This window comes from Artibeus jamaicensis, unplaced genomic scaffold, assembly GCF_021234435.1.
Source record: "Artibeus jamaicensis isolate MK-2021 breed Jamaican fruit bat unplaced genomic scaffold, CSHL_Jam_final contig_781, whole genome shotgun sequence".
NCBI classification, from domain to species: domain Eukaryota; kingdom Metazoa; phylum Chordata; class Mammalia; order Chiroptera; family Phyllostomidae; genus Artibeus; species Artibeus jamaicensis.
This window is the reverse complement of record NW_026521968.1, coordinates 5281108-5300171: the sequence shown is the minus strand read 5'-3', so window position 1 is coordinate 5300171 and position 19064 is coordinate 5281108.

Sequence of the window (19064 nt, the reverse complement as noted above, 5' to 3'; positions counted from 1 at the left end):
ATAAGCATAAATAAAAGAATTTAAAACATTTATATAGGTGTGGAATTAGTAATACCCATGTATAACATGCATCCTTTTTTTCCTTCAAAAATTTGGGCAAAAATGTGCATATTATACACAGCAAAATACAGTGTGTATTTTGTGTATGTATTTGTATATATACATATACATAGTATGTGTATAGTTTGATTAAATCTTCTTTACTTTGTCTCAGAAATAATTTGTGGTTTTCATTGTAGAGGTCATATTTACATTTTTTGTTATACTTATTCCCAAAATATTTTGTGATATTTTTGCTGTAAATGACATTGCTCTAATCAATGCTCTAAATGACATTGATTTTAAATTTTTTATTTTTTCCAATTCTTTTGTTAATATAGTTTGACACATGTTCAATTTACTTCTTGGGTTAAATATTTTTATAGGCTTATTTAAATATTGTATTTGTCATCAAATGTAAATTTGACAATTTTGTCATCTGCAAATAGAGGCGATTTTACTTTTTTTTCTTAGTTTTTATGCCTTTTATTTTCTTGTCTTATTGTTTAAGACATCCAGTGTAGTTAGATAGAAGTGATCAAAGTGAATATCCTCTCCTTTGTCCCAGTCTTAAGCAAAAAGTCTCCACAATTTCATTATTAAGCATGATATTTTAGCTGTGCCTTTTTTTGTAGATGTCTCTTATTAGATTGAGAATGTTGTCTTTTATTACTACTTTGCTGAGAGGTTTTTTAAAAATGTGAATGGATGCTGGATATTGTCAAATACTTTTATCTATTGAGATGATCATATAATTTTCACTTTTATTCTGTATATGATGTATTACCTTGAGTTTCTAATGTTAAGCTAACCTTGTATTCCTGTGACAAATTTCATGTAGCCATGATTTATTATTATGGCTATAATTATTATCATCATCATTATATATAATTAACTATTGTTAAATTTGATTTGTTAATATTTTATTAAGGATTTCTGCATCCATGAGGAATATTGGACTGTAATTTTTCTGTACTGCTCTTTCATTTACCATTTCATTCATTTATATTCTAATATTTATTATTTCTTCTTTTCTGCTTGCTTTAGCATTAGTTTGCTGTTTTTTTCCCAGTGATTTATGGTGAAAGGTTAGGTGGAGGAAAGTGGGGAGAGAAAGAGAAAGAGACAGAGAGAGAGAGAGCGAAAGAGAAGGAGAAAGATCAGTTGGTTGCTTTCCCCATTGGGGATTGAAACTGCAATCTTTCTGGTGTACAGACAATGCTCCAGCCAACTGAGCTGCCTGGTCAGGGTTCTTTCTTCTTTTTAATACAGGCATTTACAGTTGTAAATTCTCCTCTAAGCACTGCTTGGGATGCATTCCATAAGATTTGCTATGTTGTATGTTTATTTGCATTTGTCTCAAAGTATTTCATGGCTTTTCTTATGATTTCTTTTTTGACCTAGTGATTATTTAGAAGTACATTATTTACTTTCCACATATTCATGAGTTTTTCAATTTTTTTCCTACTTCTGATTTCTCATTTCATTTAACTGTGACCAAAGTACATATTCATACTATATCTGTCCTTTTAAATTTACTGAGGTTTATTTTATAGCCTAGCATAAGTTCCTTCAGGAGAACTTTCCATGTGTACTTGTGAAAAATGTATATTTTGTTGTTGAGTGGAGTGTTCTATAGATATGTCAGGTTTAATTGGTTAATAATGTTCTTTAAGTCTTCTATTTTCCTGTTGATTTTCTGTCTAGTTATTCTATCTTTTAAAAAATGGAATATTGAGGCCTCTATCATTGTTGAATTGCCTTTTCTCTGCTTATTTCCATCAGTGTTTGCTTCATTTGTTTTGGTGCTCTGTTATTAGGTACAAATAAACATGTATTCACATATTGAGAAAAAATTACCACAGTAAGTTTAGTTAAAATTTATTCTTATGCATAGCTAAAAACATTTTCTGTGAGAACTTTTGAGATCTCTCTTAGCAACTTAAATTTATAATACAGTACTAGTAACTATATAATCTCCTTGGTATATATTACATCCCTAGGACTTATTCATCTTATAGCTGGAAGTTTGTACCTTTTTACCATGTTTACCCATTTTTCCCACCCCTCCCCCACCTCTATCAACCACCAATTTGTTATCTATATTTGAGTTTGTTTTTTGTTAAGATTCCAGATATAAGACTTCTGGCCAAGATGGAGTTGTAAGTAGACACACTGTGCCTCCTCGCAAAGCCAAAAGAAGGACAACAATTAAAAAAAAACAACCAGAACTGACAAATCGAACTGTATGGAAGTCTGACAACCAAGGAGTTAAAGAAGACACATCCATCCAGACCTATAGGAGGGGCAGAGACAGGGGCTTGACAGAGAGGACTCATGGCAAGGTGGTGGCTGGTGGACCCAGTGAGGTGGTGGATTGTAGAGTGGGGTGTGCAAGGCTGCAGCTGGCCGGCAAGACAGCAGTGGATGGACCCAGTGAGGCAGCAGATTGCAGACTGGGTGGTCCCACATTTACATGCAGAAAAACTGGTAGAAACAACTGGGGAGATGGACAGACTGCGCAACCCAGGGCCCCAGCTTGGGAAAATAAAACTTCAAACCACTGATTGAAAACACCCGTGGGGGTTGAGGAAGTAGCAGGAGAAACTTCCAGCTTCACTGGAGAGTTCGTTGGAGAGACCCACAGGGTCCTAGAACATACACAAACCCGCCCACATGAGAATCAGCAACCAGAAGGGTCCAATTTGCTTGTGGGAAGTGGGGGAAGTGACTGAAATCCAGCAAAGAGCAGAGCAAATGCTGTTGTTCCCTCTCGGACCCCTCCCCCACATATAACATCATAACCCAGCAATGGAGGTTACCCAGCTGGGTGAATACCTAAGGCTCCACCCCCCACTACATAACAGGTGCCTCAAGACAAAAAAAATGGCCCAAATGAAAGAACAGATCAAAGCTCCAGAGATGTTGGGGGCTGGGATAAGCCTGAAACAGGCTGATACAATCAGACCTGAAGGTTGCGCCTGAATAACAGGACGCTGCGGTTAGGAGCCATAGAACTCCCCCTCCTGGACATGCAGGTGGCACACCAATCAGTGCCTTAATCACGCGCCCACCATGCACCCCCCGGCCAATCGCAGGCTAGAGCACGCTTTGAAGCCACCTATCCACTGCACTTCCTCCACTGCCCTCCTCTATATAACTCCCTCCATTTTGAAATAAAATTTGCAGCTTGATCAGAATCCTTTGTCTTGCTGCCATTCTTCGCGCCTCCTGTCCCATCCCTCTTCATCCGTTACAGGTATATCGGTGGACCCCATTGACTGCCTCGCGGGCCGAGGCACAGAAAAAATGCAATTAAGCGATGAAGAGGTAGCCAACTTATCAGATGCCCAGTTCAAAACATTGGTAATCAGGATGCTTACAAAATTGGTTGAATTCGGTGGCAAATTAGATGAAAATATGAAGACTACACTAAGTGAAATAAAAAAAGTGTATAGGAAACCAACAGTGATGGGAAGGAAACTGGGATTCAAATCAGTGGAATGGACCAAAAGGAAGAAAGAAACATCCAATCAGAAAAGAATGAAGAAACAAAAATTCAAAAAAATCAGGAGAGGCTTAGGAACCTCTAGGATATCTTTAAATGTTCCAACATCCGAATTATAGGGGTATCAGAAGAAGAGGAACAGCAACAAGTTGAAAACTTGTTTAAACAAATATTAAAGGAGAAATTCCCCAATCTGGCAAAGGAATTAGACTTCCAGGAAGTCCAGGGATCCCAGAGAGTCCCAAAGAAGGTGGACCCAAGAAGGAACACACCAAGGCACATCATAATTACATCACCCAAGATTAAAATTAAGGAGAGAATTCTAAAAGCAGCTAGAGCTAAGGAGACAGTTAACTACAAAAGAGTTCCCATCAGACTACCAGCTGATTTCTCAAAAGAGACCTTACAGGCAAGAGGGTTCTAAAAAGTATTCCAAGTCATGAAAGGCAAGGACCTACATCTAAGATTACTCTATCCAGCAAAGCTTTCATTTAGAATGGAAGGGCAGGTAAAGTGCTTCTCAGATAAGTTAAAGAAGTTCATCATCACCAAGCCCTTACTATATGATATGTTAAAGGGATTTATCTAAGAAAAATAAAATAAAGAATATGAAGAGTAAAATGACACTAAACTCATAATCATTAAGAACCACACCTAAAACAAAAACAAAAGCAAACAACTAGAACAGGAACAGAACCACAGAAATGGAGATCACATGGAGGGTTATCGAGAGAGGAGTGGGAGGGGGAGAGAGGGGGAAAAGGTACAGAGAATAAGTATCATAGTAGGTAGAAAATAGAAAGGGGGAGGTAAGGATAGTATGGGAAATGTAGAAGCTAAAGAACTTATATGTACGACCCATGGACATGAACTAAAGGTGGGAAATGTGGGTGGGAGTGGGTGTGCAGGGTGGAGGGGAGTGAAGGAGGGAAAATGCTACAACTGTAAAAGCATAATCAATAAAATATATTTTTTAAAGATTCCAGATATAAATGATACTATACTGTCTTTATGTCTGACTTATTATACTTAGCATAATGCCATCAAGACCCATCCATGTTATGGCAAATGGCCAGATATCCTTTGTTATGGCTCAATAATACTCTGTTTTGGGTATATGTATCACATTTTGTTTATCCATTTATCTGTTGATGGATACTTTGTCTTGGCTATTATAAATAATGTTGCAATGAACATAAGGCTGTGTAGATATTTTTAAAATAGTGCTTTTGTTTCCTTCACATGAATATTTAAAAGTAGAATTGCTGGATTATATGGTAGTTCTATTTTTAATTTTTTAAGGAACTACCATTCTGTTTTTCATAGTGGCTATAACAATTTACATTCTCACTGTGAGTGTACAAAGGTTTCCTTTTTTCCCAAAACCTTGTCAACATGGTATTTTCTCTTTTTGATAATAACTAATTTAACAGATGTGAAGTAATAACTCCTGGTGGTTTTGATTTTATTTCCCTGCTGATTAGTGATGTTAAGCACCTTTTCATGTTCTGTTGGCTGTATGTCTTCTGGAAAAATGTCTATTCAGATTCTTCACTCATTTTTAAACTGGATTTTTTTTCCTACTGAGTTGTATGAATTCTTTAGATATTAATGCCTTATCATGATATGATTTGCAAATATCTTCTCCCATTTTATGGGTTGTCTTTTCATTTTGTTGATGGTTTCCTTAGTTTTACAGATATATTACATTTCTTCATGTCTTTGCCCCAAGAACACATTATGCAAGTATAATCTTATACAATTATTTTCTTAAATAAGTTAAAAGAAAGGAGAAGATGTTTTCATACTGTCTTTTATAATTACTAATTATATTTTCCAGTTGCACTTTCTTTTTGTATACTTCAATTGCTCAATGGGATCACTTACTTTCAGTTTGAAGAACTTCCTTCAGTATTTCTTCTAAGGCAAATTTGCTAGTAGAAGATTCTCTCAGTTTTTGTTTATTTAGGAAAGTCTTTATTTAGGTCTCTTTTTTTGCAAGATAACTCTGTTGGATATAGGTTTCATGTTTAACAGCTGCTTTTCCTTGAACATTTTGTATATGTACTTCTGCTGCCTTCTGGCCTCCATTGTTTCTCCTTTGAAGTCAACTCTTAATCTTACTGTTCCCTTGTAAGTACTAAGTCATTGTTTTTTTATCTTGTAAATTTCAAGATTTTCTCCTTGTCTGATTTTCAGCATTTGTACTGTGATGTGTCTGTTTGCAAATCTACTTATATATATCTTACTGGGAATTTGTTGAGCTTCCAGGATGTATAGCTTTTTTTTTTTTTTTTTTCAGTAAATTCGAGTAGTTTTCAGCTGTTAATATGTTTGAATATATGTATTGCACCCTTTTCTGTCTCTCCTCTTCTTTTGGTATTTCATCACTCGTATACTGGTGTATTTAATGGTGCCTCACATTTCTCTGAGGCTCTCTTTATATTTTTCATTTCATTATTTTTTCCTCTTTGTTCTTAGACTTGTATTATTTCTACTCTATACAAGTTTGCTTATTTTTTCTTCTGTCAGTTCAGATATACTGTTAAATCTTTTCCTAATGAATTTTTAATTTCAGTATTGCATTTTACAACTTCAGAATTCTATTTGGTTGTTTTAAAAAAATTTCTATGTTTTTCTTTATTTTTAAAGGTATTTTACTTATTTTTAATGTTTTTGTGCAGTTTTGAAATATAATTGGTATATAACATTATAATAGTTTTAGCTGTATAACAATAATTTACTTACACATTATGAAATGATTATTACAATAAGTAGTTATATACATTATCTGACATAATTATAATTTTTCATTAATATCTCTATTTTTTACAGTATTTATATAATTTTTAAAATTTTATTTAGTTATTTTTCAAGTACAGCTTTTTGTCTGTTTCTCCCATCCCAGCCTCCCCCGCCCCTTGCTCCCCACCTCCCTCCCATTTCCACCCCCCTTAGTTCTCGTCCCTGTGTCCTTCCTATTTGTTCCTCCAAATCACTCCCCCTTTTTCCCCTTAACTTCCCTTCCCTCTCCCCTCTGGTCGCTGTCCCCTTGTTCTCTATTTCAGTGTCTTTGTTTTGTTTTGTTTTTTTTTTCCTGCTTGCTTATTCCTGCTGTTTATTTTGTTGTTTAGCTTCCTGTTAAAGGTGAGATCATATGGTATTTGTCTTTCAACACCTGGCCTATTTCACTCAGCATAATGCTTTCCAGTTCCATCCATGTTGTTGCAAAGGGTAGTAGCTCCTTCTTTCTCTCTGCTGCATAGAATTCCATTGTGTATATGTACCACAATTTTTGGATCCATTCATTTACTGACGGGCACCTAGGTTGCTTCCAGCTCTTGGGTATTGTAAATTGTGCTGCTATGAACATTGTGGTGCATAGGTTCTTTGATATTGATGTTTTAGGATTCTTAGGATATAATCCCAGCAGTGGAATTGCTGGGTCAAAGGCAGGTCGATTTTTATTTTTCTGAGAAAATTCCATACTGGTTTCCATAATAGTTGTACCAGTCTGCAATCCCACTATCAGTGAACTAAGTACCCCTTTTCTCCACAACCACTCCAACATTTGTTTGTTGCTTTGTTTATGATAGCCATCCTGACTGGTGTAAAGTGGTATCTCATTGTGGTTTTAATTTGCATCTCTCTGATAGCTAACGATATTGAGCATCTCTTCATGTGTCTCTGAATGTTCTGTATGTCCTCCTTGGAGAAGTGTTTGTTCAAGTCCTTTTCCCATTTTTTAATTGGGTTGGGTGTCTTCTTAGAGTGGAGTCGTGTAAGTTCTTTGTGTATTTTGGAGATTAAACCTTTGTCTGAGGTATCATTGGCAAATATGTTTTCCCATACAGTTGGTTGTCTTGCTAATTTAATACTGTTTTCTTTATCCACGCAGAAGCTTTTTATTTTGATGAGATCCCATTTGTTTATTCTTTCCTTTACATTCCTTGCTCTAGGGGACATATCAGTAAAGAAGTTGCTGCGTGAAATATCTGAGATTTTCTTGCCAATGTTCTCCTCTAGGACTTTAATGGTGTCACGGCCTATATTTAAGTCTTTTATCCATCTTGAATTTATTTTGGTATATGGTGTAAGTTGGTGCTCAAGTTTCATTTTTTTGCATGTAGCTGTCCAATTCTCCCAACACCATTTGTTGAAGAGGCTATCTTTACTCCATTTTATGTTACTGCCCCCTTTGTTGAATATTAATTGACTGTAGAGAGTTGGGTTGATTTCTGGGCTCTCTGTTCTGTTCCATTGGTCTATGTGCCTGTTTTTATGCCAGTACCAGGCTGTTTTGATTACAGTGGCCTTGTAATACAGTTTGATATCAGGTATTGTGATCCGTCCTACTTTGTTCTTCTTTCTCAAAAGAGCAGCTGCTATTCTGGGTAGTTTATGGTTCCATATAAATTTTTGAAGTGTTTGTTCTATGTCTGTGAAATATGCCATTGGTACTTTAATAGGTATTGCATTGAATGTGTATATCGCTTTGGGTAGTATGGACATTTTGATGATGTTAATTCTTCCAATCCATGAACAAGGTATGTGTTTCCATTTGTTTGTGTCTCCATTGATTTCTTTCTTCAGGGCTGTGTAGTTTTCTGCATACACGTTTTTTACCTCCTTAGTTTTATTCCCAGATATTTTATTTTTCTTTTTGCTATATCAAATGGGATTTTTTCCTTGATTTCTGCTTCTGCTGATTCATTGTTGGTATACAAGAATGCCTTGATTTCTGGATATTGACTTTGTAACCAGCTGTTTTGCCAAGTTTATTAATTAGTTCGAGCAGTTTTTGGGTAGAGTCTGTAGGATTTTCCATGTACACTATCATGTCATCTGCAAACAGTGACAGTTTTGCTTCCTCCTTTCCTATTTGGATGTCTTTTATTTCCTTTTCTTGCCTGATTGCGTGGCCAAAACTTCCAATACTATATTGAATAGAAGTGGTGAAAGTGGACATCCTTGTCTTGTTCCTGATCTTAGTGGAAAAGCTTTTAGCTTTTACCCATTGAGTATGATGTTGGCTGTAGGTCTCTCATATATGGCCTTTATTATATTGAGAAATGCTCCCTGTATTCCCACTTTGCTGAGTGTTTTTATCATGAATGGGTGTTGTACCTTATCAAAAGCTTTTTCCGCATGTATTGATATGATCATGTGATTTTTGTCTTTGCTTTTGTTTATGTGATGTATTACATTTACTGATTTGCGAATATTGAACCATCCTTGCATCCCTGGGATGAATCCCACTTGGTCTTGGTGTATGATCTTTTTGGTATATTGTTGGATGCAATTTGCCAATATTTTCTTGAGGATTTTAGCATCTAATATTCATCAGCGATATTGGCCTGAAGTTTTCTTTCTTTGTTGTGTCTCTATCTGGTTTTGGAATTAAGATGATGCTGGTTTCATAAAAAGAATTTGGGAGTTTTCCATCCTTTTGGATTTTTTGGAATAGTCTGTGGAGAATAGGGGTTAGCTCTTCCTTAAATGCTTTGTAGAATTCTCCTGTGAAACCATCTGGTCCAGGGCTTTTGTGTGAAGGGAGTTTTTTGATGACTGCTTCAATTTCTTTTGCTGTTATTGGTGTGTTTAGATTTTCTGCTTCTTTTTCACTGAGTTTTGGAAGATTGTATTTTTCTAGAAATGTGTCCATTTCCCCTAGGTTCTCAAATTTCTTAGCATACAGTTCTTCATATTAATTTCTTACAATCCCTTCTATTTCTGTGGTGTCACTTGTAATCTCTCCTCTTTTGTTTCTGATTGTGTTTATTTGTGTCTTCTCTCTTCTTTTCTTGATGAGCCTACTTAAAGGCTTGTCTATTTTGTTTATCTTCTCAAAGAACCAACTCCTGGATTCATTGATCCTTAGAATTGTGCTTTTAGTTTCTATGTCATTTAATTCTGCTCTGATCTTGGTTATTTCCTTCCTTCTGCTTGCTCTGGGCTGTCTTTGTTCTTGTTCCTCAAGTTCTTGCAGGCGTAGGGTTAGGTTGTTTGTTTGAAATGTTTCTATTTCCTTTAGGTAGGCCTGTATTGCTATAAACTTCCCTCTCAGGACTGCCTTCACTGTGTCCCATAAGTTTTGGGTTGTTGTGAGATCATTTTCATTTGTTTCCAGAAATGTTTTGATTTCTTCCCTAATTTCATTCTTGACCCATTCGTTGTTTAATGGCATACCATTCAGTCTCCATGATTTTGGGTGCTTTGGGGTTTTTTTGGGGGTTGGTTTCTAATTTCAGTCCCTTGTGGTCAGAGAAGATGCTTGGTATGATTTCAATTTTCTTGAATTTTTTGAGGCTAATTTTGTGTCCTATCATGTGGTCTATCTTTGAAAATGTTCCATGTGCATTTGAAAAGAATGTGTATTTAGCTTCTTTGGGATGAAGGGCTCTATATATATATCAGTTAAGTCCATTTCATCTAGGGTGTTGTTTAATGCCACAATATCTTTGTTGATAATTTGTTTGGAAGATCTGTCCTTTTTTGATAGTGGGGTGTTAAAATCCCCTATCATAATTGTGTTGCTGTCAATATCTTTCTTGAAGTCCTCTAAGATTTTCTTGATATATTTGGGTGCCCCTATGTTTGGTGCATATATGTTTACAATGTTAATGTCTTCTTGGTGGATTCTTCCCTTGAGTATAATGAAGTGACCTTCTGGGTCTCTCTTTATGGCCCTTTTTTTGAAGTCTGTTTTGTCCAATATGAGAATTGCTACCCCAGCTTTTTTTTCTTGTCCGTTTGCTTGGAAAACTTGTTTCCAGCCTTTAACTTTTAGTCTGTGATGGTCTTTTGTCCTGAAGTGGGTCTCTTATAGACAGCATATGTGTGTGTCATGCTTTCTTATCCATTGAGCTATTCTGTGTCTTTTGATTGGAGAATTTAATCCATTTACATTTAAGGTATTATTGATAGGTACTTATTCATTGCCATTTTTGTACCTGTGTTCCTCTTTGTTTCCCTCTTTTCCTTCCTTCCCTTAAAGCAGTCCTTTTAGTATTTCTTGTAGAGCTGGTTTGGTGGAGGCATATTCTTTTAGACTTCTTTTGTCTTGGAAGCTCTTTATTTGGCCTTCTATCTTGATTGAGAGCCTTGCTGGGTAAAGTAGCCTTGGTTGTAGGCCTCTGGTTCTCATTACTTGGAATATTTCTTGCCATTCTCTTCTTGCTTGGAGTGTTTCCATTAAGAAGTCAGTAGCTAATCTTATTGGGGCTCCCTTGTATGTTGCTTCTTTTTTCTCCATTGTTGCCTTTAAGGTTCTCTCTTTGTCTTGGAATTTTGCCATTTTGATGATGATGTGTCTTGAAGTGGGCCTCCTTGGGTTCCTCTTGATTGGGACTCTCTGTGATTCCTGGATTTGTGTGACTTTTTCTCTCATGAAATTAGGGAAATTTTCTCTCATTACTCGTTCAAATACGTTTTCTATCCCTTGTTCTTGTTCTTCTCTTTCTGGTGTTCCTATTATTTGGATATTATTACGTTTCATATTGTCTTGCTTTTCTCTTAATCCCTCTTCATTCTTTCTGAGCCTCTTTTCATTTTCTTGCTCTTTCTGTGAGATGCTTTCTACCTTGTCCTCCAACTCACTAATCCTATCCTCCACTTCATCTATCCTACTTTGGAAACTTTCTACTGTGTTCTTCAATTCGGAAATTGTATTCTTCATTTCCTCTTGTCTCTTGCTGATATTTTCCATTTCCTTTTTGATGTTGCTGTAGTTTGCAGAGAGATCATTATAGTTCCCCTGTAGTTTCTCGTAGTTCACTGTGAGCTCTTTGAACTTCGTAATAACCAGTGCTTTGAATTCACTATCTGATAGTTGGTCAGCCTCTATTTCATCTAACATTCTTTCTGAAGTTTCTGCTTTTTCTTTCATTTGGGGATTGTTTCTTTGTCTTCCCATTGTTTGAGACTCTTCTTGTTAGTCTTAGCTTCTAAAATTGATCTGTTCTGAAACCCTGGTTTTATGGTGTGAACTTCTGTGGTATGATACCTGTGAAGTTCAATGGTGCAGACTCCTTCAAGTTTCTTGATGTTCTCCATCTCCACCTACTCTCACGCTGGTCCTCGCGCTGGTCCCCGCGTTGATCGCCCACCACTGCTGAATGTCCTGGCTCTAGTAGCCGCCTCCTCAAGTGCCCAGGCCTGTTACTACTGCAGCGGCACAGGGGCCAAGAATGTCCCGGCTCCTGTGGCTAACTCCTCTGGCACCCAGACCTGTCACAGGGGTTTGGAGTTTCTGGCTTCAGTAGCTGACTCCTTGGGGCCCAGGCCCCTCTCTATGGCAGCGGCACTAGGGCTGAGAATGTCCCGGCTCCGTACCTGACTCCCTGGCGTCCAGTCCTGTTGCTATGGCAGTGGCACAGAGACTGAGAATGCCCCGGCTCCCATAGCTGGCTGCTCTGCCTCCCAGGACCATCACAGGGGTTTGGAGTGTCCCAGCTCCTGTTCCTGACTCCCCGGAGTCCAGTCCCGTCACTATGGCGGCGTCACAGGGGCCTCTAGTGTCCCAGCTCCTGCAACTGACTCTTCTGTTGCCCAGGCCCGTAGCTATGGCAGCGGCACAGGGTCGAGAATGTCCCAGCTCTGATACCTGACTCCTCTGTCGCCCAGGACCATCACAGGGGCTTGGAGTGTCCGGCTCCCTTACCTGACTTCCCGGCTCCCAGGCCTGTTGCTATGGCGGCAGCACAGGGGCTGTGTGTGTCCCAGCTCCAGTAGCTGACTCTGCCGCTGTCTGGTGTTTCAGTGTCAGTCAATCTCTGGTCTTTTAATTTCATAAATGCTGGGTAACCAATGGTTTTTTGTGCTGTTTCTCTATAGATCTGCCAAGATTTTCACCCATAGTTCAGGAGCTAGAATCAGGTCCGTCCTACTCTATCGCCATCTTCCCAGCATCCACATAATTATAATTTTTGTGATAAGAACTTTTAAGATTAGTCTCTTAGATCATTTCACATATTTTATTTTTTAATTTTTTGAATGACTCATTTTTAATTTTTTGAATAACTTACTTGAATAACTATGTATAACTTATAGTTAAATACAATATTATGTTAGTTTCAGGTGTACAACATAGTGATTAGACATTAACTTAATTTATGAAGTGATCACCCTGATAAAGCTAGTGCCCAGCTGACACCACATGCAGTTATTAAGTATTATCGACTATATTCCTTATGCTATCCTTCACATCACCCTGACTGTTTTGTAACTACCAATTTGTACTTCTTAATTTCTTCTCCTTTTTTATTCATCCTCCCAAATTCCCTCCCATATGGCAGTCATCAAAATGTTCTCTGCTCCCTGGCTGGTGGCTCAAGTTGATTGGAGCATTGTCCCATACACCAAAAGGTTGCAGGTTCAATTCTGGTCAGGGCACACACCTAGGTTGTGGGTTCAATCTCTGGTCATGGTGTGTACAGGAGGCAACTGATCATTGTTTTTCTCTCACATTGATGTTCTCTCTCTAAAATAAAAATAAACATATCCTTAGATGAGTATTTAAAAAATGTTCTCTAGATTTATGAGTTTGATTCTGTTTTGTTTATTCATTTGTTTTGTAGATTCGGTATATAAGTAAAATCATGTGATATTTGTTTTTCTTTGTCTGACTTCACTCAACATTATACTCTCTAGGTCTATCCATATTTATTGAATATGGCAAGATTTCTTTTTTTATGGCTGAGTCATATTTCGTTGTATATATGCACTTTCTTTTATCCATTAATTTATTGCTTCCATATCTTGGCTATTGTAAATAATGCTGCAATGAACATATGGGTGCACATATGTTTTTCACGTAGTATTTTGGGTTTCTTTGGATAAATACCCAGGAGTGGAGTTGCTAGGTCTTTCTTTGTTTTAAAGTTGACTTTGTCTGGTACAAGTATTGCTACTCCAGTGGTTTTCTCTCATTTCCATGTTCATAGCTTTTTCCATTCTTTTACTTTCAGTCTATGTGTCTTTTGATCTGAAGTGAGTCTCTTTTAGACATCATATATAAAGATCTTTTCTCATCTGTTCGGCCACACTATGTCTTAATTGGAATATTTAATCCATTTACATTTACAGTTGTTGTTGATAGTTATGTAGCTATTGCCATTTTGTTATTCATGTTTTTTATCTTTTTTTCTTCTTCAAGAACTCCCTTTAATATTTCTTGTAGTACTGGTTTAGTGGTCATGAACCTTTTAAGCTCTTTCTTGTCTGGAAAGCTTTTTATTTATCCTTCTATTCTAAATGATAGCTTTGCTGGATAGAGTAATCTTGGTTGTATGCCCCAGCTTTTCATCACTTTGAATATTTCTTGCCAGTCCTTTCTGGCTTGTAAAGTTTCTGTTGAGAAGTCAGCTGGAAGTCTTATGGGAGCTCCCTTGTAGGTAACTGCTTTTCTCTTGTGCAGGGGATTACCCTACGGATCAGGATTTGCTTTAGAAGGGCTCCGGTATCTGCCTAGCCTTCCCTTTGGGTGTGTTGTTTGTGGAGGTGGTGGGGTGGTGCTATAGTGTAGTCTGAAGCTGGCCTCCAGGTGTACTGATTCTGGGCCTTTAGGGAAGGGCTCTGGTGTAGGCCAAGGTCAGCTGCCTGTATCTTGTACAGAATAACTTTGTGACATGAACCAAGACAGATAACTTGTATGGAAAGCCATTGGAAGCAGCTTGGGTGGGCCTGCAAGCTAGGTGGGATGGGGGGTCAAAATCACCAGGGCAGGATGAACAGTTTTAGTTAGGCTGATGGAGACTCAGATATGGCCCCCACATGTGCCTGCAGGCTGGGTGCAGGGAGGGCTCTACAAAGGAACAATGGCTTCTTCCAGCACTTTTGTCTGGGAGATAGCTGCCCTTCCAGTCCTCATCCTGAAGCCAGACAATTTAGTTTCTCCTCATATGTCCCTGGCACCTTTTGAGTTGCTGCTCCAGTGTTGGAGCTCAGAGTGAGTGAGTCCATCAGTCAGTAAATCCATGCATGGACCCCTTAAGAGGAACACCTAGGACCTTAGAAGCCCTACAATGACTCAGCCACAATCTCTGCTGGTTTTCACAGCCAGAAATTATGAGGACTTCTCTTCCAGCATTGGAATTCTGGGCTGGTTGACCCCTTGCTCCTCAGGAGGTACCTCTGCAGCCAAGATACCCCTGCTGATTTTTAACTGCCACATGTAGGTGTGGAACCAGCCTGTTCCACATCTCTCCTCCCTCTCCCAGTCTTGACTTGGCTTTTTTCTCTGTATCCTTAGTTATGGGACTCTGTGATTATTGTTCTGCAATTTAGATGTGATTTCAATGTGATTGTGGTAGTAGGAGAGCAAAATATTTGCTTATTCTGCCATCTGTCCTGAAAGCCTTTTTATCTTTTTCTTTCTTTTAAGATTTTAATTTATTTATCTTTAGAGAGGAAGGGAAGGAGAGAAGGAGAGAAACATCAATGTGTGGTTGCTTCTTGTGAGTCCCCTGCCAGGAACTGGCCTGCAACCCAGGCATGTGCCCTGACTGGGAATCGAACCGCGATTGTGTGGTTCACAGGCCCGCGCTCAACCCACTGAGCTATGCCAGCCAGGGCCTTTTTCTTTCTTTTTTAATTGTTCAAATACAGTCGTCTCCATTTTCCCCCTACCATTACCTTTCACCCCAGCCAGCCCCACCCCCCACCCTTGATCCTAGCCCCCTTTGGCTTTGTCCATGTGTCCCTTACACATGTTTCTTGACAACCCCTTCATTATCCCCTTCCACTCCCCCTGGTTACTGTCATTTTTTTCTTAATTTCAATTTCTCTGGTTATATTTTGCTTGCTTATTTGTTTTGTTGATTAGGTTCCACATATAAGTGAGATCTTTACCTTTTTATTGACGCTCTCTATCGATGTGATTTTATCATGCCTTCCTTTACTTTTTTAGTCATGGTTTCATTTACTTCTGTGAACATGTTTATTATGGCTACTTTGATTTATTTTTCTGTTAAACCCAATATCTAATTACAGTCATAGGCAGTTTCTGATGCCCATTTATTCAGTGTGTAGTCATAATTGTTTTTTGTATGCTTCATCATTTTTTGTTGTAAACTAGATGTTTTTAGATGATATATTGTAGTAACTGTGGGTACTGACACCCTAACCAGGGCTTATTTGTTCTATTTGTTTCTTTGCTTTTAACTTTCTAGCTTATTTTAGTGAAGTTTATTTTCTACCCATAGTCTTTTTATATATATTCACAGGTAATCATTTAATCAAATATTTCCTTATTAAACAAATATTTCTTAAGTATTATAGGTGTGTTGGGCACTAGTGGCTACAGCAATAAAAGCAAGTAAGTTAAGGCCTAAGGTCTCTCTAGCTGTAAGGGGTTCATAATTTGGTAAGGAAAGTGGACACTATCTCAGTCAGCTTTGGCTGTCATAACAAAATACCACAGAATGGGTGGCTTAAACAATATAAATTAATTTTGCCCAGTTCTGGAGGTTGGAAGTCCAAGATCAGGTACTGACATGGTTGAATTTTGGTGAGGGCCATCTTTCTGTCCTGCAGATGGCTGCCTTTTTGTCGTTTCCTCACATGGCCTTTCTTCAGCGTCTTCCTTTTATGAAACTGTCATAGGTGGGCTTTGTCCCCTTTGGGCACAGGTAACCAGGTTCTTGGTGATTGGGACAAAGATTTGAACTGAACACCCGGAGTTTATAGCCGAGAACATGAGAGCAGGCCAACTCCAAGGAGAGATTGACCTCATGGGCTGGAGGTACTCTATTCTTATAGAGAGGATCCCTACATCTAGTTTTGGCAGGCTTTTACTGTGACAAGTAGTTGTAAAGCTACTTGCACATGTGGTCTCCCATGGTTTTCCTGGATTGGCCACCAGGGAGGGGGCTTGCTTCCACAATGTTACCTAGTTGACTCCCCCTCTTCTCCTGGGGTCCCCCTGTACTAGATTCGCCTTTCCCTTCGCCAGAGAATTATAGCTCTCCATTAGAGATTAGTGAAAAGGAAAGGTGTTGTGGACCGCTTTGCCTGGTTTCAGGAACTTTAACTCTCTAACCCCCTGTGGCTTAAGAATGAGTGAGCGACTACCTCTGGAATGCGAGCCACAGGAGACAAAGCTTGTCTCTGGTTGCAAATGCTGCCTCAGTTTTTTCTCCCTGCCCACAAAGCATGATCAGACGGGTAAGACTCCTCAGAGAAGGGGCAACCTAGGCCAGACACAATCACTTGGGAGGCCATCATAGAAGGACTCGGGGGGCTGCAACAAAGAGTAGTGGACTCTTGCCCCCTGGCTGCTTTGACAAAGCCTGAGTCCCCATGTCTTCTGGGAGAAGCACTTCCTGGCTTTAATCCCCTTAAGCCTGAATACCTGATGGAAAAGGGTGCAGCTCCTTGCCTTGCTAGAGAGTGTCCTGGGGAAAAATCTGGCATCACAAAGGCTTCCTGATAAACCTGTGAAATCTGCTCTGCTAAGAGTGCTTTCATTCATATGTTAAGGGTTCAAGCAGGAAACTCTAAAATTCTGTTCCTGACAGACTCTGACTCAGACTAAGCTCTCAGATTTCTTTGACATGTTATGTACTGTTTGATCTTTGCCACCCTGTATTCTTGTGTATTACAGCCCAATAAAAGTCCTTGGAGGAAGGGGCTCAATCCATTTTCCTCCTGAGAAACTGGCCACTGCTCAAGGCCTTTTTCCTCTGGGAAACTGGCCACCTCTCCTCCCCAAGCCAATCACGTCTTGTCTTGGTAGTGTTTACTTTCATCTGTGGCGGTTGGGGGGACGTGCAGGAAAAGTCGTCCCCACAAGACATCAGCTTATAGCCTTATGGGAACTACCCTGTAGGTAACTAACATCTTTTCTTTTGCCACTTTTAAGATTTTCTCTATCATTAACCTTTGGCATTTTAATTATGATGTGTCTTGGTGTGGACCTGTTTGCATCAGTCTTCTTTGGGACTCTCTGTGCTTCCTGGACTTGCATATGTCTGTTTTCTTCACCAAATTAGGGACGTTTTTTCCATTATTTTTTTCAAATAGATTTCCAATTTCTTGCTCTTTATCTTCTCTTTCTGGCAACCCTATGATATAAATGTTGGTATGCTTGAAGTTGTCCCAGAGGCTCCTTGCACTATCCTCATTTTTTTTTGGATTCTTTGTTTTTCTTGTTATTCTGTGTGGTTGTTTTTGTTTCCTTATGTTCCGTATCATTGATTTGATTCTTGGCTTCGTCCGCTTTACTGTTGATTTCCTATACATTGTTTTTTATTTCCATTAGTGTATAACATTTCTACCTGGATCTTTTTTTATGCCATTGAGGTACTCACTAAGTTCCTTGTGCATCCTTATAATCAGTGTTTTGAATTCTGTATCTGGTAGATTGCTCATCTCTATTTTGTTTAGTTCTTTTTCTGGAGTTTTTATCTGTCCTATCATTCGAGCCATGATTCTTTGTCTCATCATTTTTTCAGCCTCCCTGTCCTTGTTTCTATGTATTACATAGAGCTGCTGTGACTCCCTGTCTTGGTAGCATGGCCTAATGTAGTAGGTGTCCTGTAGGGTCCTATGGTACAGTTTCCCCTTTTACCTGAACAGGGTGCTAAGAGTGCACCCTCCATGTGGGCTGTGCACACTCTCCTCTTGTAGTTGATCCTCGATTGTTGTTGGCAGATCAATGGGAGGGATTTACCGAGGCCAGTCAGGTGCAATGATTGGCTGTGACCACTAACCACCAACCTCCAACCTCCATGGAGGATCAGCTGTGCAGGAGCAGGTAGAGGTACTCCACCATCGTTTGTAGCTGTCCACTGGGTGCACAGGCTCTGGGGTTTCCCTGGGTGGTATAGGCCACCACCTGTGTTCTGCCCAGGGCCACCCAGCATGAGCTACCAAGCTATCTGCAGATTGCTGGTACTTGTTCTGGGCTTGGAGCCTCCCAGGAAAAGCTAAACTGTGATCCAAAGCTGGATGCTGCTAGTAGTGGACCTAGGGCTGCTTAGTCAGAAGTATGGGGACTGCAGGCTTGCTGAGACTGGCTACTGCTTGTTGGAGAGGATTTAGAAACATGTGAAGCCTGAGCTGAGACCATTCATTCATGTGGAAAAGCCACTGTTGACAACTTGAGAGGGCCTGTAAATTGGGTGAGAGGAGCCTCAGGGCAGAGCCAACTCTGTTAGCCAGGTGGACAGAGTCTCAGGTATGGCTCCTGCTTGGGGAATCTGTGGCTATGTGTGGGAAGGGCTCAGAAAAAGAACATTGCTTTTGCCCATCTTTCTGTGTGGGAGAAATCTGTCACCCAGCCCTCACTCTGATGTCAGGCACTTCAGATCTTCCCTGTATACCACTGGTGCCTCTTAAGATGCCACTCTAGTGCTGGAGCCCAGAGGGAGTGAGTCAGAGTAAGCCTGTGTGAGGCTCCTTCAAGAGGAACTACTTGGGATTCTACTAGTTACTTTCATCAACTCCAACTGTGCTGGTTTTTACAGCCAAAGTTATGGGTGCTTATATTCTTGGCACTGAAATACTGGGCTGGGGG